Raw genomic sequence first — 25502 nt, forward strand, 5'->3', positions numbered from 1 at the left:
GCACCCTCACAGACACATCCAGAAAAAGCATTTAACAAGCTCTCTGAGCATTCTTTAGAATATATATATGTGTGTGTATGTGTGTGTGTGTGTGTGTGTATATATATATATATATATATTTGAGACAGAGTCACCTGTCACCAGGCTGGAGTGCTGTGGTGCTATCTTGGCTCACTGCAACCTCCAGCTTTCTGGTTCAAGGGATTATCCTGCCTTAGCCTCCTGAGTAGCTGGGATTACAGGCAGGTGCCACCATGCCCAGCTAATTTTTGTATTTTTAGTAGAGACGGGGTTTCACCATGTTGGCCAGGATGGTCTTGATCTCCTGACCTTGTGATCTGCCCACTTCGGCCTCCCAAAGTGCTGGGATTACAGGCGTGAGCCACCGCGCCTGGCTGACAAACGGTATTATCCATCACAGTCTTCCTGAAGGGGACTCTGAGCTAACCACAATCCGTGTCTAGGACATTGCAGAGCAAGATGTACTATGCATAAGAACCACTTATGGAGACACTTAAGAATGCAGAGCCTCAGGTGCTATACCCCAAATTGTTTTTTGAGGGCCTTGGAACCTGCATGTTAAAGAAGCACACCAGGAGACTGTGATGCAGGCAGTCCAGTGACACATGTGGGAGACATGGTAGACCCAGAGCGGTAGGAGCTGTGTATGTTCTGCCCCTTGAAGCTCACATGTGCTCCAATTCCACTGCTCTTTCCTAATTTTAGTAGGAAGATCAGAAGATGGGAATATCCTTTTCATTTTAATTATTATTTAACTTAATTTAATTATTGAAATTAGCATGTATAATACCATTTTGTGAATGATTATATAAAAATGGAATATGTTTTCTGCCCAGTGAATGACGGCACTGGTGACAGGATAATTAGGAATCTAAGTAGTCAAAAGTTATGCAAACAAATCTGAAGTTAAGCGAAGGTTAGTGAATAAATGCTGGTAGCATTTGGGTTACATAAATTCTGTGTTCTTTGCAAGGAAATAATACCTCCCACATCTCTTTCTTTTAGGGATTTCCAGACTCTTTCAAAGTTCCATTTACAAGCTAAGTAGCTATCACCACCCTCTTTTATAAAACGGAAACAGAGCAGAGTAGGCATGCTCACCATGTGGGCTGAATAAAGGAGTTTAAAAAATAAAATGATCTGTGATTCCAGATCATACCAAGGAAGTGACATGGTAGATTTCATTTATTTCCTTTCTGAGGATTCTATAGTCACTTAGAATGCAAGATCCACTGAACCAAACTCACCTTCCTCATCGCCACCCCTCACCAGGGTATGTGCACCCTTAGAGACAGGGAAATGTCCTGAGGAATGCCAGCTCCTTTTGTCTGCATGGATACAAAACAATCCGTTCCAGATCTTGGGGATTTCTTTCTTTTCTCGAACTGAGTCTCTTAGACTCCCTTGTAAGTGAGCTAAAAATAAATAATATCATTGACCCAGGCATAAAACTACTCAGAAGATAGAGATGGAAGTCAGGATTTGCAGTAAATCCCATAACACTGTGTTGATTCTACTTCTGCTTCTGAAGGAAGGAAGGTGCTGTGAAATCATTGTCTACATGTATGGATTGTTTGTGTGAAGACCATCAAGTAAAAAGTTATTTATGTTATTCTATATATTGGTCAAGAATCCCATTAATCATGGTTAAATAAGCAATTTCCCTGCTGCTGCTCACCCAGGAGCACTGAGAGGCATGACCACCAGCTGGAGAAGCTGCTTATTCACAAATCAATGCGGGACACTGAAAGCCTCTGCTTCTGTGATTTTGTGATGAGGGCTCACAGTTGTCCTGGTCCACAGCATCTGAATGTGAATGACTTTCTCCGATTGACTGTTAGGGCTGCCTCTTATTGTACCCGTGTTTGAATAGCTTATGAATAAATCTCACAATTTTAGAAAATCTAGCTTTTAATTAAGTCAGATTATCTCCAAATTTGGATGGGAGTTTATCCAGTCATTTCTGTGTGATGAAGTGACAGAACCACAGACAGAAGCTAGACGTGTAAACCATTGCTGCACCACTGTGGACCCCTTAAGAGAACGGCGGAGGCCAGACGCGGTGGCTCACGCCTGTAATCCCGGCACTTGGGAGGCCGAGGCGGGTGGATCACCAAGTCAGGAGATCGAGGCCATCCTGGCTAACATGGTGAAACCCTGTCTCTACTAAAAAAAACAAAAAATTAGCCGGGCATGGTGGTGTGCACCTGTAGTCCCAGCTACTCGGGAGGCTGAGGCAGGAGACTGGTGTGAACCCTGGAGGCAGAGCTTGCAGTGAGCTGAGATCGCACCACCACACTCCCGCCTGGGCGACAGAACGAGACTCCGTCTCAACAACAACAACAGAAAACGGCACAGTGCCTTAGCTTAAATGTTTGGAAGTTGAGGCATACATTTGGGGCTGCGACTGTAGCCTTAAGAAAATTATGTATTGTATGAAAAGTAAGGACCACCTGTTAAAGCAGAATTCAGACTTCCTAGAAGGTGGCATAGGGTAGCCTCGCAGATAACCGGAAAGGAAAAGACTCCCTCACCTCTAACCAGCCCAGGGGCAGAAGGTCCAAGGGCAGGGATACTTCAGTGTGGGGCACTCACTTTGTCACATCTCCGCTGGACACAACTGAGTATATAAAATATTGAGCAAGTGACTCTAACATAAGGCAGCTTCAAGACAGCTTCTACCATAACTGTCATCCCTGTAGTCTGTTCATTAAAAAAGATGACAAATATTTTGATCCTCTGCTATCTCCTACCCTCACCAAATGACTGATATACCCTTAACCTCTGTTCTACTCCCCACCCCACCCCGCCCATCTCTCCATATCTTCTTTCTCTTCTACAATTGCACAGAGATGGAAGAAGAATGAAAAGGGAAAAGCTGCACATAGAAAATAACAAACCTTAGTCTCTAGTTACATTATTAAAAATTGCTACCAAAGGACATTTAGGGAATTTTTTTTTTTTAAAGATGGAGTCTGCTCTGTTGCCCAGGCTGGTGTGCAGTGGCACAATCTTGGCTCACTGCAACCTCCGACTCCCAGGTTCAAGCAATTCTCCTGCCTCAGTCTCCTGAGTAGCTGGGGTTACAGGCATGCACCACCATGCCAGCTAAGTTTTGTAGTTTTAGTAGAGGCGGGGTTTCACCATATTGGTCAGGCTGGTCTCGAACTCCTGACCTCAAGTGATCCACCCACCTCGCCCTCCCAAAGTACTGGAATTACAAGTGTGAGCCACCATGCCTGGCCCATTTAGGGAATCTTGATGAAAGCTTGTCTGATTTTTTAGAGAAAAATCAACTCTAATTTTTTGTCCCCCAGAACTGATTTACTGTCCCCCGTCTCTCCAATCAGCAAACCCAGCAGGCCAGATGGCTGGCATCCCTCTTGTACATTTCCTTTGCCTTTTCTTCTGGTTTTAGTTTCTCCTGTTGTCCAGGTCAGCAAAACCTTGTTCCTGCCACAGCCACACTCTGGCACAGGTTGACCAATTGTTCCAGTGTATTCAGGGTGAAGGGATTCCCAGTACACTGAACTTTCAGTGCTAAAACTGGGTTGAGCTGGTCTCCTGAATTCTAACCCTTACCTGCTACCCTGGCTGGGCAGCCTCTTCAGTGCCATGACGTCCACTTCCAAGTGCAGAGAGAATTCAGATAAGCACCAAACAGAAGGGGAGGCCCTCGTGATGTCAGGGTACTAGGCAAAGTTCCTGCATCTATAGGCTGTTACTGACTTCCTCCCTTGCAATCAGAGAAAGACGAAAAGATGCAGAGGCCATTACACAGATATCACCAAGAAGATACCCACCTCTACTCTGAGGAAATCTTGTGCAGTTACGGCAGGTGACATTCACTGGTGTATTTATCCAGCTATGGTTTTGCTATTCTTTTTTATTTCTTTTTTTTTTTTTTTTGAGACAGAGTCTTGCTCTGTTGCCCAGGCTGTAGTGCAGTGGCGCGATCTCGGCTCTCCACCTTCCGGGTTCATGTCATTCTCCCGTCTCAGTCTCCCGAGTAGCTGGGACTACAGGTGCCCACCACCATGCCCGGCTAATTTTTTGTATTTTTAGTAGAGACAGGGTTTCACCGTATTAGCCAGGATCGTCTCGATCTCCTGACCTCATGATCTGCTTGCCTCAGCCTCCCAAAGTGCTGGGATTACAGGTGTGAGCCACCGCGCCCAGCCTGGTTTGCTATTCTTCTTGACTAAAGATGACTTTTATCAAGACCACCTGTTGACTTCATTATAAACCCAAGGAGAAGACTGTGAATTTATCCCAAATTGATTCCAGTAACTCAGGGATGGCTTCAAATTTTGCCAGGGGGACAAGACCAGCATTCTGAACCATCATACTTGCCTAGGGACAAAAAATTTAACACAATCTCCTTTCACTTTTTATAGTTTGGACATTTTTTTGCCTTGTTCAATGATAAGCTGTCCAGGTATTTGTCCAGTTTCTATCATTAATCAGTACATATTGCCTCACACTAAAGTCAAAGAAATTATGTAAAGTGCAAACTAGAAAACAACATAGTGCCTTAGCTGGACTGAGCTTGCCGCAGCCTGTGGCAGGTTCGTACTTTGTCAGCTGAGCCCATTGGACTGCATGTCCTAGATTCCCTTCCCTGCATAGTTTTGGGTTTGTCTGGGCCACAAGAGACATTTTGTGGGAAATTTGGAAAGCTGAAGTGAAGCAGCAGACGTATCATTTCAACACAACAGCTCAAATGGTAGGTGCAGGTCCCCAGGGGCTGCTGCAGCCACGTGGGCTGTTACTGATATGCTGCCTCTGCTGTGGTGGGGCAGCTGCCACATCCACAGCGACCTCCAGCTCTTTCCCTGCCTCCTCCTTCGGTGTCCCTGGCTTCTGGGCCAGGTGGTGTTTAACCCCATGTTGAAAGGCACCAGTTTCAGTGCAAACCACCCACTTCATCAGTGTTGGAGGCTTGGGGGCAATAAGAAACCTTTGTTGGGTTCCACTAATCCTCATGGGTTCCAGGTTGGTGGACAACTTTAAAGCCCACTGGCTGTGTCTGGAGCATCCCAATGCACTCCTGAAGCAGACACAGTAGTCCTAGATTTGTGTGATGCATTCTTATTCTATCCACACCGTGCTTTGTCTTGCCTCGCTGTATATCTTGTAAGCTGCCCCGAGACTTCCTATTTACCATTTTCAAACCCACATTGGCTTGACTCCTTGGCTCTGAGCTCTTGCTTGTTCCCCAGCATCTGAATCACTTTCCTGCACTGGTGTTGGTGGACTATCCACTTGGGTATATCACAGGCAGAAACTTTCTTGTGAAGCGGTCTGTTTGGGCAACTCCAGCAGGGGAACCAGGACTTCTGGAACTCTCTTTTTGGCTCCAGCTTTAAAGGATAGGGAGATAGGACATGCAGGACACACCAAAACAGTGCAACACAGAGTACACTAAAAAGATTGTGTTAGGTGGGGTGGGAGGAATCATTTGAGCCCAGGAGTTCAAGGCTGTAGTGAGCTATGATTGCACCGCTGCACTCCAGCTTGGGCAATGAAGTGAGACTCTGTTTCTTAAAAAAAAAATTGTTGGAGGAAGGAGTAAATGAATGAACTGATTTGCAGGGGCTTCAGAAGTTTGCAGTCTAAGGCCTTTGGTGTGTGTGTGTGTTTTGTCTTACTGTTCATAGGCACTAACTAACATGTTTGATTGACTGTTCTATCCAGGGAGTCATTCTGGATAACTGTTTATCTTCAACCTGGGTCAATAATAATCTCAGCACATAAAGGCATTGCAGAAGGAACCTATCACTGTATACTATTTTTGCTCACTTTTTCTTTGCCTGGAATAGGGTATGTTGACGGAAAGTAGAGGAGTTCTTTTTCCTTTCCTATCTAACATTTCTCTACTACTGCTTTCTCAATGATTTATACTATTTGTTCACTACCAAAGGACTGCTGAGGGCAACATGTAGAAGCAGATTTCAGAGAAACAGCTCCCACCTGCTCCCTCCAATCCATACTCCAATCACCTGGGCCCCTCCCGTCTCATCGCTCCCCACAGAGCTTTCCAGGGTGGTAGTTACTTATGTTCACTGTCCTTTGGAAGAGACAGAGATTTGCTTTCTAGCAGAAATGGAAGAGTAAAGGTGTTACAGATGCATTGTGGGAAGCAACGGGTGGGAATCACGCATCTGAAACGGAATGCATTTATCCCCCTTCTCTAGTGGCCCAGCTGTGGCTCACCTAGTGTCTCCCTGTCGGGGGCAGCCTGCTGTCAAAAAAGCGAAATTGAAAGCCCAGTTAGACTCCCACTTTAGCCTTTTTTAGCTGGCAAGCGTGCTTGAAGTAGCTAGGCTGCAACCACAAGGGGTTACCAAAGAAAAGGTTAAAAAATAAAATAGAAAAGATGGCCGTCTAGAAAGCGTCCCTAAGAGAGAAGGGAAAATAAATAAATAACCAACTTAATCCCCTTTTCTTTTTGTTGACTAGAAAATTGGGAGCTAGAAAACGATCTGTAATTTTTAGATTGCTGGAATTTCTCCAATAATAATTAACATGAAAAAGTAACACCTGATGGAGCAAAAGTAGTGTTATGTTTTCATTTGTGAACAGTAGAATAATAAGTGGGCTAAAGGGAGTTCAGCTAATTAGCCCATGGTTATAGCTTTAATTTCTTCATCTGTTATAAGGAGAAATCGCTTTTGAAGTGGGTGGAAAACTGAAGTTTTTAATATGGATCAATAGGATGTCATAATGGTCTGATTAACAGAGATTGGCAGTGATTTTGGAAATCTGCTTCACATTGCGTGTCTCTTACACAGAGAACAGGAAAATTTAACAGATTCCCATCCCCACATTTCACACATATTTGATTATATTCTTGTATTTTTTAAAATTACGAATTCTAATTTTTAAAACTTGTGTATGACGCCATCAGTCTCATTCCTGCTCAGGACCACATTTTCCATGACTACTACAGACTGACCACACCCTTCTCTGAATTTCTTTTTCAGTGAAAGGCAGCATCACCCAGCTTTGCTCTAGTTATTCAGTGCACAAGACTCTTTTCTTAGCTACATTATAAGCTTTCTGAGGACTGGGCCAAGCTTTTTCTCTTTCTGCCACCTCCTCATCCATCAACACAATATCACACATGTACTAAGCACTTACTATAAATTTGAAACAGCTATAATCATTAATCATTCTAAGTGCACAAAATTCTAGGTTTTTAATCTTTTGTCAGCATTTGAATGTGTATTATTCATATTTATACTTTATCTTAGCCAAAAGGCCGAGAAGTGATATTATTCATATTTATATACAAATTACAAAGCGAACCATTGTAAAAAGCTAAATTTCTTTGTTCCAACTCTCTTTTGTGTAATAGAATAGACTATTTCTCTTTCCTTGATCTAGCAAATCTTGAAACTTTTATATGACATCTGCAAAGGCATTAGGACAGACGCTCAGAAAGTTGGCACCAACTTTTCTTGTTTTTGCTTTTCAAAAGGGATGAAGTGATATTGAATTAAATTTTATTTCTAAATGCTTTGCTGCACCTGAAAATAATTCTTTCCAAATGAAAACTTATTATCTGTATTTTAAAAACTGAACTATTCCTACAATAATGTAATGCTATCCTAAAATATGATGCTTACAGATCTGCACATGACTGGTTTGCATGAGGCACTGGATTTTTCCTTTCCTTCGGTAAAGGAACTGTTTTCATAACATGCAAATACACACATATATTCAGTTATTCACAAATATTTACTGTGTGTTAGGACGCAGGCATTCCTTGCATTTGTATATTAGCCAAGGAAGGGAAAGAGACAGAGGCAAAATAAATCTGGGAGTTTCCAATTCCTCTAGTTTATTGTCAGTTAACATCTGACAATATTGTTAAATTATTTACAGTCTTGCAGGACTTAGGAAACCCCAAAACTGATTTTCCTGTAATTCAGTAAAAACATAATTTTATTACCATCACTGTAATTATAACACATGGAAAAAATTAAGTTGCAATGCATAATGAAAATTTAAGAGTTATGGAAAGGTAGATGTAAATCAAGCTTGTCCAACCAGTGGCCCACAGGCTGCATGCAGCCCAGAACAGCTTTGAATGAGACCCAACACAAATTTGTAAGCTTTCTTAAAACATGAATTATTATTATTATTATTATTATTTTTTTTTTTTTTAGCTCATCAGCTATGGTTAGTGTTAGTGTATTTTACGTGTGGCCTGAGACAATTCTTCTTCCAATGAACCCAGGGAAGCCAAAAGATTGGAACCCCTGACATAAATGATGAAATACCCATCTGATACATTGGAAAAGCTAATATAGAGAAAAAGCATGAAATGCAGAGTTTTAGGCTAGTGACTGAGAGACTGACAGCACATCATGGCAGCATGGTAAGTGTGTGTGTTTAAATTTGTTTCAGGAGGAATACGTCCACCTACAGTGAGTGCCATTTGGGGCTGCAATTTTTTCTGAGACAGAGTCTCGCCCTGTCGCCCAGCCTGGAGTGCAGTGGTGCGATCTCAGCTCACTACAACCACTGCCTCCTGGGTTCAAGCGATTCTCCTGCCTCAGCCTCCGGAGTAGCTGGGACTACAGGCGCCAGCCACCATGCCCAGCTAATTTTTGTATTTTTAGTAGAGATGGAGTTCGCCATGTTGGCCAGGCTGGTCTCCATTTCCTGACCTTGTGATCCACCCACTTTGGCCTCCCAAAGTGCTGTGATTAAAAGCGTGAGACACCACACCTGGCCCTGGGCTGCATATTAAAACACGAGTGGTTTAATGTCAGAGTGCTTTTCTCATTCTTTTCTATTATAAACATAACCGAATTTACCTTTTAACTATTCTAAAGTGGACAATCCTGTGGCATTAAGTATATTCACATTGCTTGCAGCTATCACCTCTTCCATCTCCAGAATGTTTTCGTGCTGTAAAACTGAACCTCTGTACCTATAAACACTCACTCTCCATCCTGCCCTTCCCCTAGCTTCTGGCAACTACTACTCTACTCTCTGTCCCAATAAACTTACCCAGAACCTCATTGAGTGAAATCATGCAGTATTTGTCTTTTTGGGACTGGCTTATTGGACTTAGTAATATGTCCTCAAGCTTCATTTATATCACAGCATGTGTCTCAATTTCCTTCCTTTTTAAGACTAAATAATATTGCATTGTATATTGTTATGATCTGAATTTTTATCCCCACCCCCCCAATTCATATGTTGAAGCCCCAACCCCTCAGTGTGACTATAGTTGGAGGCCAGCCCTTTTGAAGGTAACTGAGGTTAAATGAGGTACTAAAATAATCTCATAAAACTGGTATCCTTATAAGAAGAGGAAAGGGCATCAGGCCTTCCTCTCTGCCTTCACCCGCGCAGAAGAAAAGCCATTTGAGGACGTGACAGGAAGGTGGGCTCCGACCAGCCAGGAAGAGGGGCTCACCAGTCACCAACCCTAACAGCACCTTGATTTTAGATTTCAGGCTCCAGAACTGTGAGAAGATAAATTTCTGTTGTTTAAGCCACCCAGTCTGTGGTATTTTCTTATGGCAGCCCTAGGGAAATCATACGTATACACCACACTTGAGTTGCCTCTGAACCTCTTGGCTATTGTGAGTAATGCTGCTATGAACACGCATGAACAAATACTTGAGTCCCTGCTTTCACTTCTTTTGGATACATACCCAGAACTGGGATGGCTGGATCTCATGGTATTTCTCTAAGTTTTTGAGGAATCATCACACCTTTTCCTGCAGCAGCTGCACCATTTTACATTTTCACCAGCAACACACAGCATTCCTATTTCACTGTATTTCTCATTTTTAAAACATTTCAATACACTCTGGTTACTGTGAAGCACCTGTGGCCACTGGGGAATGATTGTAGACGTGGGACTGTTGACAACATATTCGAACCTATAAAGTTAATTTGCTTTCCTGTAAGCAGTGATGCAACAAATACACAACACTGGTTTTGAAGTGGAAATCTAAATAAGCAGGATCCTCAGTGCCATTCTGTATCAGCATTACTTAATCAAAAATTGGCCAGGCGCAGTGGCTCATGCCTGTAATCCCTGCAATTTGGAGGCCAAAGTGGGAGGATCACTTGAACCCGGGAGTTCGAGACCGGCCTGAGTAACATGGTGAAACTTCGTATTTACAAAAATCAAAAAAATTTAGCTGGGCATGGTGTTGAGCACCTGTAGTCCCAGCTACTTGGGAGGCTAAGGTGGGAGGATCATTTGAGCCCACGAGATCAAGGCTGCAGTGAGCCGTGATGGCACCACTGCACTCCAGCATGGATGACAGAAGGAGATCCTCTCAAAAAAAAAAAATTTTTTTTCAGCATCCTGTGGTGCTAGGTTAGCTAAGGTTATTCATGTTAAAAATGCTGCCACTATTTCCCTAGCAGTGTTCTCACCATGTCTATTGAAAACACATTTTCTGATCTTTCCTCTCTGGGTGCTGTGAAGATATCAGATCAGATATCATCTCAGCCCACACCCCCTGAATTGAATTGTGGTTTTTTCGATCATGATGTTATTTGTTTTCAACTCCACATTTCACGTAATCATGTAGCTCATAAATTAAGTTTAGGAATATATTTCTTCACATAGTCCATGATCTCTAAGTGCCAACACTCTGCTAAGTAAGATTATTATCTTACAATTTTGTTTTAATAGAAGTAGGGTCTCACTATGTTGCCCTGGTTGGTCTTGAACTCCTGGGCTCAAGTGATCCTCCTACCTCAGCCTTCCAAGTCCTGGAACTACTGTTCTTGGCTTTAAAGTTTTTCTTTATAATTATTTTCAATTTTTATAGCTTTAAGAAGCCATTTGAGGAATAATTTTTTTTTTTGAGACGAAGTCTTGCTCTGTGGCCCAGGCTGGAGAGCAATGGTGTGATCTTAGCTCACTGCAACCTCTGCCTTCTGGGTTCAACTGATTCTCCTGCCTCAGCCTCCTGAGTAGCTGGGATTACAGATGCGCACCACCACACCTGGCTAATTTTTGTAGTTTTTTAGTAGAAACGGGGTTTCACCATGTTGGCCAGGCTGGTCTGGGACTCCTTACCTCAGGTAATCCACCTACCTCGGCCTCCCAAAGTGCTAGGATTACAGGCGTGAACCACCGCACCCTGGCGGAATGATTTTTTTTTTTTTTTTTTTTTTTTTTTTTTGAGACAGAGTTTCGCTCTTGTTGCCCGGGCTGGAGTGCAATGGCGCAATCTCGGCTCAGCACAACCTCCACCTCCCAGGTTCAAGCGATTCTCCTGCCTCATCCTCCCGAGTAGCTGGGATTACAGACATGTGTGCGCCACCATGCCCGGCTAATTTTTTTATTTTTAGTAGAGACAGGGTTTCTCCATGTTAGTCAGGCTTGTCTTGAACTCCCAACCTCAAGTGATCCACCCCGCCTCGGCCTCCCAAAGTGCTGGGATTACAGGCGTGAGCTACCGCACCCGGCCAGAATAATTTTTATAAGCATTAATTAACGCAAAGAAAATTACAAAACCCTACATTTTGTAATAGTGATTTTCAGTACGGCATCACCACTCTAAATACTTCGGTTAATCCAAGATCATGATAAAAGCTTTTAATTTCTCTATACTATTCTTTACCTCCTTCTACACACATCAAAGAATGGGGATTTATATTTCAAATATTTAATACCTGTTAGGCATTCTAAATGATCCCTAAGAATTACTTGCAATGATTACATTTTCATTTTTCAGGCTACTTCAGATGAAAGACAGATTGAAGTAAAATTGGCAAGTGAAAGTCAATATTTAACTGGTACTTCACTTGGACATTTGATTCTAATTTCAAGCTTTGAGGTAAATAATTGAGTAAGAGAGGGGAACAGGAATTGGCTCTGTTTTGTTCAACAGTTTCCTCAGTATTTTATACAAAGAGGGAAGTCATGTCGTTACGTTGCTGAACATACAGACCTAGGAAAAAGAGACAGTAAAATTCGATGACAATTTGGACTGTAAAAGATGTTACTATTTTAGAATTGGGGCTGAAACTCTCAAAGTTATAATTTAATAGGACTAAATATGAAGCTTGCACTTAGAGTTTAAAAATCAACAGTCCAAGTAGAGGATAGGTAAGACATTATGTAACAGGTTGGTGTGGAGCATGGAGATGACTGCAGACTGGAGATGTGCCCAGAGGTTAGCTCAGTTGCCAACAAAGCTGATACAATAACAGGCTGCGTTAATAGAGAGCTGTGTTCCAGAAACAAACGCTGCCCCGATTGGGTCACATGGTAGCGTTATTTTTGGTTATGCATGCCACATTTTAACCAGATGTTAATATATTGAAGAGCATCAAGAGGCAGGGTGGTGCAGAGCCTGGGAATGTTGTTACATGAATGCCTGAAAGAAGTGGGGAAGCCTAATTTGCTAAAGAGCCTCGAGTGAGCCTTTCCTGGGATCTGATGGGCTATTTAAACGAGACGGGGATTCTTTACCAGAATTCAGAATTCAGACTACTGTGTGACTGTTACAGGAAGGCAGATTTTAGTTCAATGTATGGAAGAATAATCAGACCTGTCCAAAAATAGAATGTGCTTTTGTTACTGGAAATATTTTGTCAGTTGGATGAACATGTGCTGTGAAGGGGAGCCCCACACAGAATGCAAGGTCATACCTGCTGACCTCTGAAGGCTGCACCAATCCAAAGCTCCCTTAGAACATACTGGAAACCATGTATCTCTGCCAATACTGTGTATAGTATAACTGAATTTAGGGCTGTATTTATGTGATTTTCAAACAACCAACTAACCATACAAAGTAAATTAACAACGTGCCCGCTAATATATCAGGGCACATATTTATTTCAGCATAGGGATTTTGCCCATGGTCTCTGTTGCAGAAGCAACCAGAAATCACAGCAGTAGTTTTTGTGTTTTGTTTTTATTTATTTATTTATTTTTGTGACAAGGTCTCCTCTGTCATCCAGGCTGGAGCACAATGGTGCAATCACAACTCACTGCAGCTTTGACCTCCCAGACTCCTGGACTCAAGTGATCCGCCCACCTCAGCCTCCCAAGTGGCTGGGACTACAGGTGTGCACCACTGTGTCTGGTTAACTTTTGTAATTTTGCAATTTTTTTTTTTTAACAGAGATGAGGTTTTGCCATGTTGTCCAGGCTAGTCTCAAACCCCTGGGCTCAACGGATCTGCCCGCCATAGCCTCCCAAAGTGCTAGGATTGCAGGCATGAATCACTGAGCCAAGCCAGTAGAACTCTTAACTAACCCTTATTAGAGCCTCTCAATAGCAACTGAAACATGGGGACATTTGAAGATAAAATTACCTTTCTATGCAAAAGAGCAGCAGCTTGGTATCCTTTGTTGATTCTAGGAATATATAAATTGCAATTTCAGAGTCCATAATTAGATGCTTTGAAGAATGAGAACACCAACATGGCTAGTCTTGGTACACTAATTAATAAATGTTAGAAGTTACTTGGCACTTCTTCCCCTTCAGAAACAACAGCAAAAGCATAGGGCAGGGGTCCTCAAACATTATGCATCAAAATCACTTGGAGGGATTGTTAAGACAGATTGCTAAGCCTCATTTTCATGGCTTCTTTCTTAGGAGATATGAGATGAGCCCTGAGATTTTGCATTTTTAATAAGTTCCCCAATGATGCTTGTGCTGTTGGTCAGGGGATCACATTTGCAGAACCACTGGTATAATGAATGAATGAACACTGTATGAGAAGCCATGCTATAATCATGCAAAGTATTTATGTGAGTGGTGTGTGGGAGGCTGTTTGTACCTTCTTGAGAGAACCAATTATTATCATCTCTTTCCACACTATCGTGTGACATCACACAATAGTTTGACATTGACCATATTGGAAATGTTTACACCACAAAAACTGGTAAATGCTAAAACCATAGCTTTTTCTCTTGAAAGCCCAGTAAACCACTGCTATAGACTCAAAGCAGAATGAAAATATTGAATGATCGAATGTCTAATGCAATGTTTCTCAAATTCATTTCATTCATGGTTTTACTGAATGCTTCTTGAGTCCTGGCTACATAACCACAGCAATATTTTTTCAATTATAATGTGTTAAAAAGGCTTAACAGGAATGGAATTCATGAAATAAATTGTATTCCTGGATTAAAGAAGACAATGCAATATTGTTTTATTTACTAATTATTTAAGAATAGTCAACATCTGATCCACTTTATAAATGTGTATTAAAATTATAACATGAAAATGAACATAGTGATCATTAACTATATGTACAATACTAGTTCATCATCATCTAACATTTACCAGCTGCTTCAAATGGGCACTGTCATAATTCTTTACATGAATTATCTCAATTTCTTTTTTTCTTTTGAGATGGAATCTCGTTCTGTCACCCAGGCAGGAGTGCAGTGGCATGATCTTGGCTCACTGCAACCTCTGCCTCCCGGGTTCAAGCAATTCTCCTGCCTCAACCTCCTGAGTAGCTGGGATTATAGGCGTGCGCCACCACATCTGGCTAATTTTTGCATTTTTAGTAGAGATGGGGTTTCACCATGTGCTCATCTCGAACCCCAGACCTCAGGTGATCCACCCGCCCCGGCCTCCCAAAGTGCTGGGGTTATAGGCATGAGCCACCGTGCCCGACCGAATTATCTCAATTCTTACAAAAGTCTGTGATGTAGATATGTTATCCCCCACCTTACAGATAAAAAACTGAGTCACAGTAACAGGTGTATGATACTGAGGTATCAATGTGTATACGAAAGAGGCTGGCATGTATCAGATGATCTCATAGGTAATGTCCTGGAAACCTCACATGTAGCATTTCTTTTTAAAAATTTTGTACTGTATCTACTTATTTTAGAGAGAGTTCTCAGTATGTTGCCCAGGCAGGACTTGAGCTCCTAGGCTCAAGAAATCCTCCCACCCCAGCCTCCCAAGTAGCTGGGACTACAGGCGCATGCCACTGCGCCGGGTGAAATATACCATTTCTTAAAGACACTTTACTGATAACTACATTTTTTTTTTTTTTTTGAGACGGAGTGTCGTTCTGTCGCCCAGGCTGGAGTGCAGTGGCGGGATCTCAGCTCACTGCAAGCTCCGCCTCCCGGGTTTACGCCATTCTCCTGCCTCAGCCTCCCAAATAGCTGGGACTACAGGCGCCTGCCATCTCGCCCAGCTAGGTTTTTTTTTTTTTTTTTTTTTGTATTTTTTAGTAGAGACGGGGTTTCACCGTGTTAGCCAGGATTGTCTCCATCTCCTGGCCTCGTGATCCGCCCGTCTCGGCCTCCCAAAGTGCTGGGATTACAGGTTTGAGCCACTGCGCCCGGCCTACATTGTTATTATGTAATTACCATATTCTTTTTTTTTCCCCACACAACATATAGGTCATTTATTTTCCTTCTAGTCCTGGGTTCAGTGCATAGATGGCTTCTCTTCACCCTTTGGGTTGACAATTTTCTGCAGGTTGCTGCTGCTGATATGATGAACCTCAGCATAGAAGGCCCTGAGCTCCCCACAAGCTGCCTCATCTCGCTGGTGCACCAAGGCCCGGTAGTCCATTACATGAGTCTCCTTGGAGGCCTTGGCCATAGCATCCCAACGTTCTGAGAAGTACTTGGAAATGGTTGTCTGGAAAGCTTCCACTTTGATCTTGATGGCATGCACCCTCTCCAGCACCTTCTCCTGGATTGCTACCCCAAAATCATTTCCATCTTCAATCTTGCAGATCTGGATTCATGTGATCACCAGAATGCATTTCTCTTTGAGACTCCAGACTTCTGGTTTAACCAGGGCAAGCAGGAACAGGACCTTCTCATTCCTAGAGAGAAATCCACACTTAGGAACTTCTTTCATCTCCTGCTTATCTGTTTCCATCTCATCATCCTCGGGTGGAGGGCCTGGGATGGAATGTCCAGTGGGGCCCGGTGGGAAGTCAGGTCAGCCACATTGAGGGAGTACTCTTGCAAGAGCTGACTCAGGTATATGATTTTCTGTGGCAAGAATCTATAGAGGAATTCCTCCGCCTCCTGGAAAAGATTCTGCCTGAAGATCTCCACCTGTTTACAGGCCTCCCCTCTCAGGCGCACCCCACACGGCTTGGCCATATGCTGCTTCAATTGCTAGATCTCTGGCCTCCTAATTACCATATTCTTAAATATATTTTAAATACATTTTAGAAGAAAATACTGCCGGCATCAAAACTTTCACAGAACAATATTAGAACAACAGCGGCATTCTAGGGAAAACAACGTTAGCCATTGGCTTAATGGCGTTAAACTGTAATAACTTTACCAGTCCTCACCCTTCTCTTTTGAGCTTTGCCTCTCAAAGGGAGGAACTTCAGCCCTCATTTGTGGTGGGTGGACATTATCAATGCTTGCCACTTTGACTCCCCGATCTCTATGCTTCCCTGAGGTTGTCCTACCTGTGTTTGACATGTTTTACATTTATGTATTATTAGTAAGTTATTGGCAATGTATGATTGCTCTGACTTTAAAACCTTGGTTTTTAAGTTTCTTTTGTATCTCTTTGATACAACCAGGATTCATCCTGGGTATTTCTATCTGTCACCACTTAGTATCATCTTCAATTCAGCTTTTTCATGTTCAGTATTTTGTTCAAAGCTGTAATATGACCAAAAATGAGTATTAGGTTGAATGAAAACCTTGGAAACTTGGATGTCAGCATGTACAACATATCCTGTAGGGAGTGTAATCTCACTTTAAAAGGGATCCAACTGTGAGCAATTAGCTATAGAAAGCTGGGGGGCAGGCTTCAGGGATGAGTAACAAGTTGAACTTTACATTGCATTGGCAGGGTGTGGTACCTTTTCCCACAGGTTAAAGCCACTAGCTTTTCATCTTGCATAAACATGGTTGCTCAAATTGGTTTCACTTTGGACTTCTGAATGACCCTTCTATACTGCTTCTGTCTGACTCTTCAGCCAGTTATGTACACTAACAACCTCTCCCTCTTTAACAAATATTGCAACAAGTTTTCCAAATCTTAATGAGCCACAGTTATAATTATCCACCAGCTTTTTGTTTTTTGTTTTTTTTTTGTTTGTTTGTTTTTTTGTTTTTTTTTTTTGAGACAGAGTCTCACTCTGTCGCCCAGGCTGGAGTGCAGTGGCCAGATCTCAGCTCACTGCAAGCTCCGCCTCCCGGGTTCACGCCATTCTCTGCCTCAGCCTCCCAAGTAGCTGGGACTACAGGCGCCCGCCGCCTCGCCCGGCTAGTTTTTTTTTTTTTTTTTTTTTTTTTTAGTAGAGACAGGGTTTCACTGGGTTAGCCAGGATGGTCTCGATCTCCTGACCTCGTGATCCATCCGTCTCAGCCTCCCAGAGTGCTGGGATTACAGGCTTGAGCCACCGAGCCTGGCCCACCAGCTTTAATTACTGTAGAATTTCACAAGTTTCTAAACTTCAGACCAACACTGTTCAACAGAAACATAATTCGAACCACATGCATAATTGAACATTTTCTAATAACCACATTAAAAAATTAAAAGAGGGTCAGGCGCGGTGGCTCATGCCTGTAATCCCAGCCTTTGGGAGGCCAAGGCAGGCGGATCACTTGAAATCAGAAGTTCAAGACCAGCCTGGCCATCATGGCAAAACCGTGTCTCTACTAAAAATACAAAAATTGGCCGGGCGCGGTGGCTCAAGCCTGTAATCCCAGCACTTTGGGAGGCCGAGACGGGCGGATCACGAGGTCAGGAGATCGAGACCCTCCTGGCTAACACGGTGAAACCCCGTCTCTACTAAAAATACAAAAAATTAGCCGGGCGAGGTGGTGGGCGCCTGTGGTCCCAGCCACTCGGGAGGCTGAGGCAGGAGAATGGCGTGAACCCAGGAGGCAGAGGTTGCGGTGAGCTGAGATCCGGCCACTGCACTCTAGCCTGGGCGACAGAGCAAGACTCTGTCTCAAAAAAAAAAAAAAAAAAAATACAAAAATTAGCTGGGTGTGGTGGTGCATGCCCGTAGTCCCAGCTACTCGGGAGGCTAAGGCAGGAGAATCACTCGAACCTGGGAAATGGAGGTTGCAGTGAGCCAAGATTGCAGCACTGCCCTCCAGCCTGGGCAACAGAGAGAAACTCCCTCTTAAAAAATTAAAACAGGTAAAAATAACTTTAATAATGTATTTTGTTTAATCCAATAAATCCAAATAGTTATCACTTTAATATGAAATCAGTATTGAAAGTTATTAACAAAATGTTTTACATTCTTTGTTTTGTACTAAGTATGTCAAATCTTGTGTGTACTTTTGACTTATAGCATCTCAGTTTGGACTAGCCACAATAACACATGTGGCTAGTGGCTGCTCCATCGGAAAGTATAGTTGTAGACTTGTTAAAACACAGATTAATATTATCTTGGAACATCCATATATCCAAACACGCTAGTTGACGGGTTTTTTGTTGTTGTTGTTATTGTTTTGTTTTGAGATGGAGTTTCGCTCTTGTTGCCCAGGCTGCAGTGCAAAGGTGTGATCTTGGCTCACTGCAACCTCCGCCTCCCAGGTTTAAGCAATTATCCTGCCCCAGCCTCCCGAGTAGCTGGGATTATAGATGCCCACCACCACGCCTGGCTAATTTTTGTATTTTTAGTAGAGATGGGGTTTCACCATGTTGGCCAGGCTGGTTGACTTTTTTTTTTTTTTTTTTTTTTGAGACAGAATCATGCTGTGTCACCCAGGATGGAGTGCAATGGCATGATCTCAGCTCTCTGCAACCTCTGCAGCTCTCTGCAAGCCGCCTCAGCTCTCTTCAAGGGCTTCTCCTGCCTCAGCCTCTTGAGTAGCTGGGATTACAGGCTTGCACCACCATGCCTGGCTGATTTTTGTATTTTTAGTAGAGACAAGGTTTCACCATGTTGGTCAGGTTGATCTCAAACTCCTGACCTCCTGATCCACTTGCCTCAGCTTCCTAAAGTGCTAGGATTACAGGCGTGAGCCACTGTGCCCAGCTGATGGTCTTTTTTAAGCTAAGTTTCTGGAAGGAAGTCTTAATTAAACAGCCTGGGCAACAAGAGCAAAACTCCATCTCAAAAAAACGAAACAAAACAAAACAAGCAGAAAAACAAACTACTCTTGACCTGGTAGCTTTAATATCAGATCATATAATTAATAGAATGAATAATAATGAATTAATTATGGTAGAAAACAGCTTGAAACTTACTGTGTATAAATAAAAGTGAGTAAATTTATTGAAATTGTGACCCAGTGCAAAAATAGAACAACCATGTTAGGTGCCAGAATTCCCATTATTATTTATAATGAGGTAAAGTCTACCCAGGCTAGGAATCTAGGAATTCATAGAGTGGCTCTTGATTATTTTAACATTTAACAAAAAACTAATGAATACATCATGCCTGTAATCCCAGCACTTTGGGAGGTCAAGGCAGGCGGATTACCTGAGGTCAGGAGTTCGAGATAAGCGGATTACTTGAGGTCAGGAGTTCGAGAGGGTGCATGCCACCATGGCAAAATCCCGTCTCTACTAGAAATACAAAAATTAGTAGGGCATGGTGCCGTGGGCCCATAATCACAGCTACTCAGGCTGAAGCGGGAGAATCGGTTGAACCTGGGAGGTGGAGGTTGCAGTGAGCCGAGATCGCGCCACTGCACTCTAGCCTAGGCAACAGAGTAAGGCTCCATCACAAAAAGAAAAAAAAAGAAAAAAAAAAAAAAAAAAAGAACACAGAATAGCTTCAGATAATCTCTAGTTCCTCTTCAAAATGGACTCAGCTTGGCCTGGGCAACATGGCAAAACCCTATCTCTACCAAAAATGCAACAAAAAAATTAGCCAGGTGAGTTGGCACACACCTGTGGTCCCAGCTACTTGGGAGGCAGAGGTGGGAGGATCACTTGAACCTGGGAGGTAGAGGTTGCAGTGAGCCAAGACTGCACCACTGTGCTCCAGCCTGGGTAACAGTAAGACCCCATCTCAAAAAATAAAACAAAACAACAACAAAAAAACCCAAAATGGACTCAGCTGGTGATGACTCAAAAGTCTGTGGATCAGTCTAAGTTCCTTTTCTGTGTCCAGCATTTTCTTATCTGGTGTAGGTTAGAATGTTCTTGTCCCCATCAGCATTCACAGAGCCTTTATTTATTTCTTTTTTCACTAAATTTTCATTAAACTTTTTCACTTATTTTTTTTTTCACTAAAATCTTAAAAAAAATTTTTTTTTATTATTATACTTTAAGTTCCAGGGTACATGTGCACAACGTGCAGGTTTGTTACATGTGTGTATGTGCCATGCTGGTGTGCTATACCCATTAACTCGTCATTTATATTAGGTATATCTCCTAATGCTATTAACTCGTCATTTATATTAGGTATATCTCCTAATGCTATCCCTCCCTGCTCTCCCCACCCCACGACAGGCCTGGTGTGTGATGTTCCCCTTCCTGTGTCCAAGTGATCTCATTGTTCATTTCCCACCTATGAGTAAGAACATGCAGTGTTTGGTTTTCTGTTCTTGCGATAGTTTGCTGAGAATGATGGTTTCCAGCTGCATCCATGTCCCTACAAAGGACACAAACTCATCCTTTTTATGGCTGCATAGTATTCCATGGTACATATGTGCCACATTTTCTTAATCCAGTCTGTCACTGATGGACATTTGGGTTGATTCCAAGTCTTTGCTGTTGTGAATAGTGCTGCAATAAACATACATGTGCATGTGTCTTTATAGCAGCATGATTTATAATCCTTTGGGTATACACCCAGTAATGGGATGGCTGGGTCAAATGGTATCTCTAGTTCTAGATCCTTGAGGAATCACCACACTGTTTTCCACAATGGTTGAACTAGTTTACAGTCCCACCAACAGTGTAAAAGTATTTCTATTTCTCCACATCCTCTCCAGCACCTGTTGTTTCCTGATTTTTTAATGATTGCCATTCTAACTGGTGTGAGATGGTACCTCATTGTGGTTTTGATTTGCATTTCTCTGATGGCGAGTGATGATGAGCATTTTTTCATGTGTCTGTTGGCTGTATGAATGTCTTCTTTTGAGAAGCATCTGTCAATATCCTTTGCCCACTTTTTGATGGGGTTGTTTGTTTTTTTCTTGTAAATTTGTTTGAGTTATTTGTAGGTTCTGGATATTAGCCCTTTGTCAGATGAGTAGATTGCAAAAATTTTCTCCCATTCTGTAGGTTACCTGTTCACTCTGATGGTAGTTTCTTTTGCTGTGCAGAAGCTCTTTAGTTTAATTAGATCCCATTTGTCAATTTTGACTTTTGTTGCCATTGCTTTTGGTGTTTTAGACATGAAGTCCTTGCCAATGCCTATGTCCTGAATGGTATTACCTAGGTTTTCTTCTAGGGTTTTTATGGTTTTAGGTCTAACATTTAAGTCTCTAATCCATCTTGAATTAATTTTCATATAAGGAGTAAGGAAAGGATCCAGTTTCAGCTTTCTACTTATGGTTAGCCAATTTTCCCAGTACCATTTATTAAATAGGGAATCCTTTCCCCATTTCTTGTTTTTGTCAGGTTTGTCAAAGATCAGATGGCTGTAGATGTGTGGTATTATTTCTGAGGGCTCTGTTCTGTTCCATTGGTCTATATCTCTGTTTTTGGTACCAGTACCATGCTGTTTTGGTTACTGTAGCCTTGTAGTATAGTTTGAAGTCAAGTAGCATGATGCCTCCAGCTTTGTTCTTTTGGCTTAGGATTGTCTTGGCAATGCGGGGTCTTTTTTGGTTCCATATGAACTTTAAAGCAGTTTTTTCCAATTATGTGAAGAAAGTCATTGGTAGCTTAATGGGGATGGCATTGAATCTATAAATTACCTTGGGCAGTATGGCCATTTTCACAATATTGATTCTTCCTTTCCATGAGCATGGTATGTTCTTCCATTTGTTTGTGTCCTCTTTGATTTCACTGAGCAGTGGTTTGTAGTTCTCCTTGAAGAGGTCCTTTACATCCCTTGTAAGTTGGATTCCTAGGTATTTTATTCTCTTTGAAGCTATTGTGAATGGGAGTTCATTCCTGATTTGGCTCTCTGTTTGTCTGTTATTGGTGTATAAGAATGCTTGTGATTTTTGCACATTGATTTTGTATCCTGAGACTTTGCTGAAGTTGCTTACCAGCTGAAGGAGATTTGGGGCTGAGACAATGGGGTTTTCTAAATATACAATCATGTCATCTGCAAACAGGGACAATTTGACTTCTTTTCCTAACTGAATACCCTTGATTTCTTTCTCTTGCCTGATTGGCCTAGCCAGAACTTCCAGCACTATGTTGAATAAGAGTGATGAGAGAGGGCATCCCTGTCTTGTGCCAGTTTTCAGAGAATTGTTCCAGTTTTTGCCCATTCAGTATGATATTGGCTGTGGGTTTGTCATAAATAGCTCTTATTATTTTGAGATACATTCCATCAATACCGAATTTATTGAGAGTTTTTAGCATGAAGGGCTGTTGAATTTTGTCAAAGGCCTTTTCTGCATCAATTGAGAAAATCATGTGGTTTTTGTCTTTGGTTCTGTTTATATGCTGGATTACGTTTATTGATTTGTGTATGTTGAACCAGCCTTGCATCCCAGGGAGGAAGCCCACTGGATCATGATGGATAAGCTTTTTGATGTGCTGCTGGATTCAGTTTGCCAGTATTTTATTGAGGATTTTTGCATTGATGTTCATCAGGGATATTGGTCTAAAATTCTCTTTTTTTGTTGTGTCTCTGCCAGGCTTTGGTATCAGGATGATGTTGGCCTCATAAAATGAGTTAGGGAGGATTCCCTCTTTTTCTATTGATTGGAATAGTTTCAGAAGGAAGGGTACCAGCTCCTCCTTGTACTTCTGGTAGAATTCGGCTGTGAATCCATCTGGTCCTGGACTTTTTTTGGTTGGTAGGCTATTAATTATTGCCTCAATTTCAGAGCCTGTTGTGGGTCTATTCAGGGATTCAACTTCTTCCTGGTTTAGTCTTGGGAGAGTGTAAGTGTCCAGGAAATTATCCATTTCTTCTAGGTTTTCTAGGTTATTTGCGTAGAGGTGTTTATAATATTCTCTGATGGTAGTTTGTATTTCTTTGGGGTTGGTGGTGATATCACCTTTATCATTTTTTATTGCATCTATTTGATTCTTCTCTCTTTTCTTCTTTATTAGTCTTGCTAGCAGTCTATCAATTTTGTTGATCTTTTCAAAAAACCAGCTCCTGGATTCATTGATTTTTTTGGAGGGTTTTTTGTGTCTCTATCTCCTTCAGTTCTGCTCTGATCTTAGTTATTTCTTGCCTTCTGCTAGCTTTTGAATGTGTTTGCTCTTGCTTTTCTAGTTCTTTTAATTGTGATGTTAGGGTGTCAATTTTAGATCTTTCCTGCTTTCTCTTATGGACATTTAGTGCTATAAATTTCCTTCTACACAGTGCTTTAAATGTGTCCCAGAGATTCTGGTATGTTGTATCTTTGTTCTCATTGGTTTCAAAGAATATCTTTATTTCTGCCTTCATTTCGTTATGTACCCAGTAGTCATTCAGGAGCAGGTTGTTCAGTTTCCATGTAGTTGAGCGGTTTTGATTGAGTTTCTTAGTCCTGAGTTCTAGTTTGATTGCACTGTGGTCTGAGAGACAGTTTCTTATAATTTCTGTTCTTTTACATTTGCTGAGGAGTGCTTTACTTCCAACTATGTGGTCAATTTTGGAATAAGTGCAATGTGGTGCTGAGAAGAATGTATATTCTGTTGATTGGGGGTGGAGAGTTCTGTAGATGTCTATTAGGTCCGCTTGGTGCAGAGTTGAGTTCAATTCCTGGATATCCTTGTTAACTTTCTGTCTCGTTGATCTGTCTAATGTTGACAGTGGGGTGTTAAAGTCTCCTGTTATTATTGTATGGGAGTCTAAGTCTCTTTGTAAGTCTCTAAGGACTTGCTTTATGAATCTGGGTGCTCCTGTATTGGGTGCATATATATTTAGGATAGTTAGCTCTTCCTGATGAATTGATCTCTTTATCATTATGTAATGGCCTTCTTTGTCTCTTTTGATCTTTGATGGTTTAAAGTCTGTTTTATCAGAGACTAGGATTGCAACCCCTGCTTTTTTTTGTTTTTCATTTGCACGGTAGGTCTTCTTCCATACCTTTAGTTTCAGCCTATGTGTGTCTGTGTATGTGAGATGGGTCTCCTGAATACAGCAAACTGATGGGTCTTGACTCTTTATCCAATTTGCCAGTTTGTGTCTTTTAATTGGACCATTTAGCCCATTTACACTTAAGGTTAATATTTTTATGTGTGAACTTGATCCTGTCATTATGATATTAGCTGGTTATTTTGCTCGTTAGTTGATGCAGTTTCTTCCTAGCATCGATGGACTTTACATTTTGGCATGTTTTTGCAATGGCTGGTACCGGTTATTCCTTTCCACGTTTAGTGCTTCCTTCAGGATCTCTTGTAGGACAGGCCTGGTGGTGACAAAATCTCTCAGCATTTTCTTGTCTGTGTAGGATTTTATTTCTCTTTCACTTATGAAACTTAGTTTGGCTGGATATGAAATTCTGGGTTGAAAATTCTTTTCTTTAAGAATGTTGAATATTGGCCCCCACTCTCTTCTGGCTTGGAGAGTTTCTGCTGAGAGATCTGCTGTTAGTCTGATGGGCTTCCCTTTGTGGGTAACCTGACCTTTCTCTCTGGCTGCCCTTAACAGTTTTTCCTTCATTTCAACTTTGGTGAATCTGACAATTATGTGTCTTAGAGTTGCTCTTCTGGAGGAGTATCTTTGTGGCGTTCTCTGTATTTCCTGAATTTGAATGTTGGCCTGCCATACTAGGTTGGGGAAGTTCTCCTGGATGATATCCTGAAGAGTGTTTTCCAACTTGGTTCCATTTTCCCTGTCACTTTCAGGCACACCAATCAGACATAGATTTGGTCTTTTCACATAATTCCATATTTCTTGGAGACTTTGTTCATTTCTTTTTACTCTTTTTTCTCTACATTTCTCTTCTCACTTCATTTCATTCATTTGATCTTCAATCACTGATAATCTTTCTTCCAGTTGATTGAGTCGGTTACTGAAGCTTGTGCAGTTGTCACGTAGTTCTCGTGTCATGGTTTTCATCTCTATCAGTTCTTTTAAGGTCTTCTCTGCATTGATTATTCGAGTTATCCATTCATCCATTCTTTTTTCAAGGTTTTTAGTTTCTTTGCGCTGGTTCGTAGTTCCTCCTTTAGCTCTGAGAAGTTTGATCGACAGAAGCCTTCTTCTCTCAACTCGTCAAAGTCATTCTCCGTCCAGCTTTGTTCCGTTGCTGGCGATAAGCTACGTTCCTTTGGAGGGGGAGATGCACTCTGATTTTTTGAACTTCCAGCTTTTCTGCACTGCTTTTTCCCCATCTTTGTGGTTTTATCTGCCTTTGGTCTTTGATGTTGGTGACGTACTGATAGGGTTTTGGTGTGGGTGTCCTTTCTGTTTGTTAGTTTTCCTTCTTACAGTCAGGACCCTCAGCTGCAGGTCTGTTGGAGTTTGCTTGAGGTCCACTCCAGACCC

At 41.9% G+C, this 25502-nt stretch overlaps 1 protein-coding gene and 1 pseudogene across 1 annotated transcript in view; one reads left to right on the top strand and one right to left on the bottom strand.

The window, feature by feature from the left end:
• C3H4orf45 (chromosome 3 C4orf45 homolog) overlaps positions 1 to 25502 on the top strand; it is a 134229-nt gene that overhangs the window by 12447 nt on the left and 96280 nt on the right. The window lies entirely within an intron of this gene.
• LOC111553471 lies at positions 15422 to 16113 on the bottom strand (annotated as a pseudogene).

This window comes from Piliocolobus tephrosceles, chromosome 3, assembly GCF_002776525.5.
Source record: "Piliocolobus tephrosceles isolate RC106 chromosome 3, ASM277652v3, whole genome shotgun sequence".
Taxonomy (NCBI): Eukaryota; Metazoa; Chordata; class Mammalia; order Primates; family Cercopithecidae; genus Piliocolobus; species Piliocolobus tephrosceles.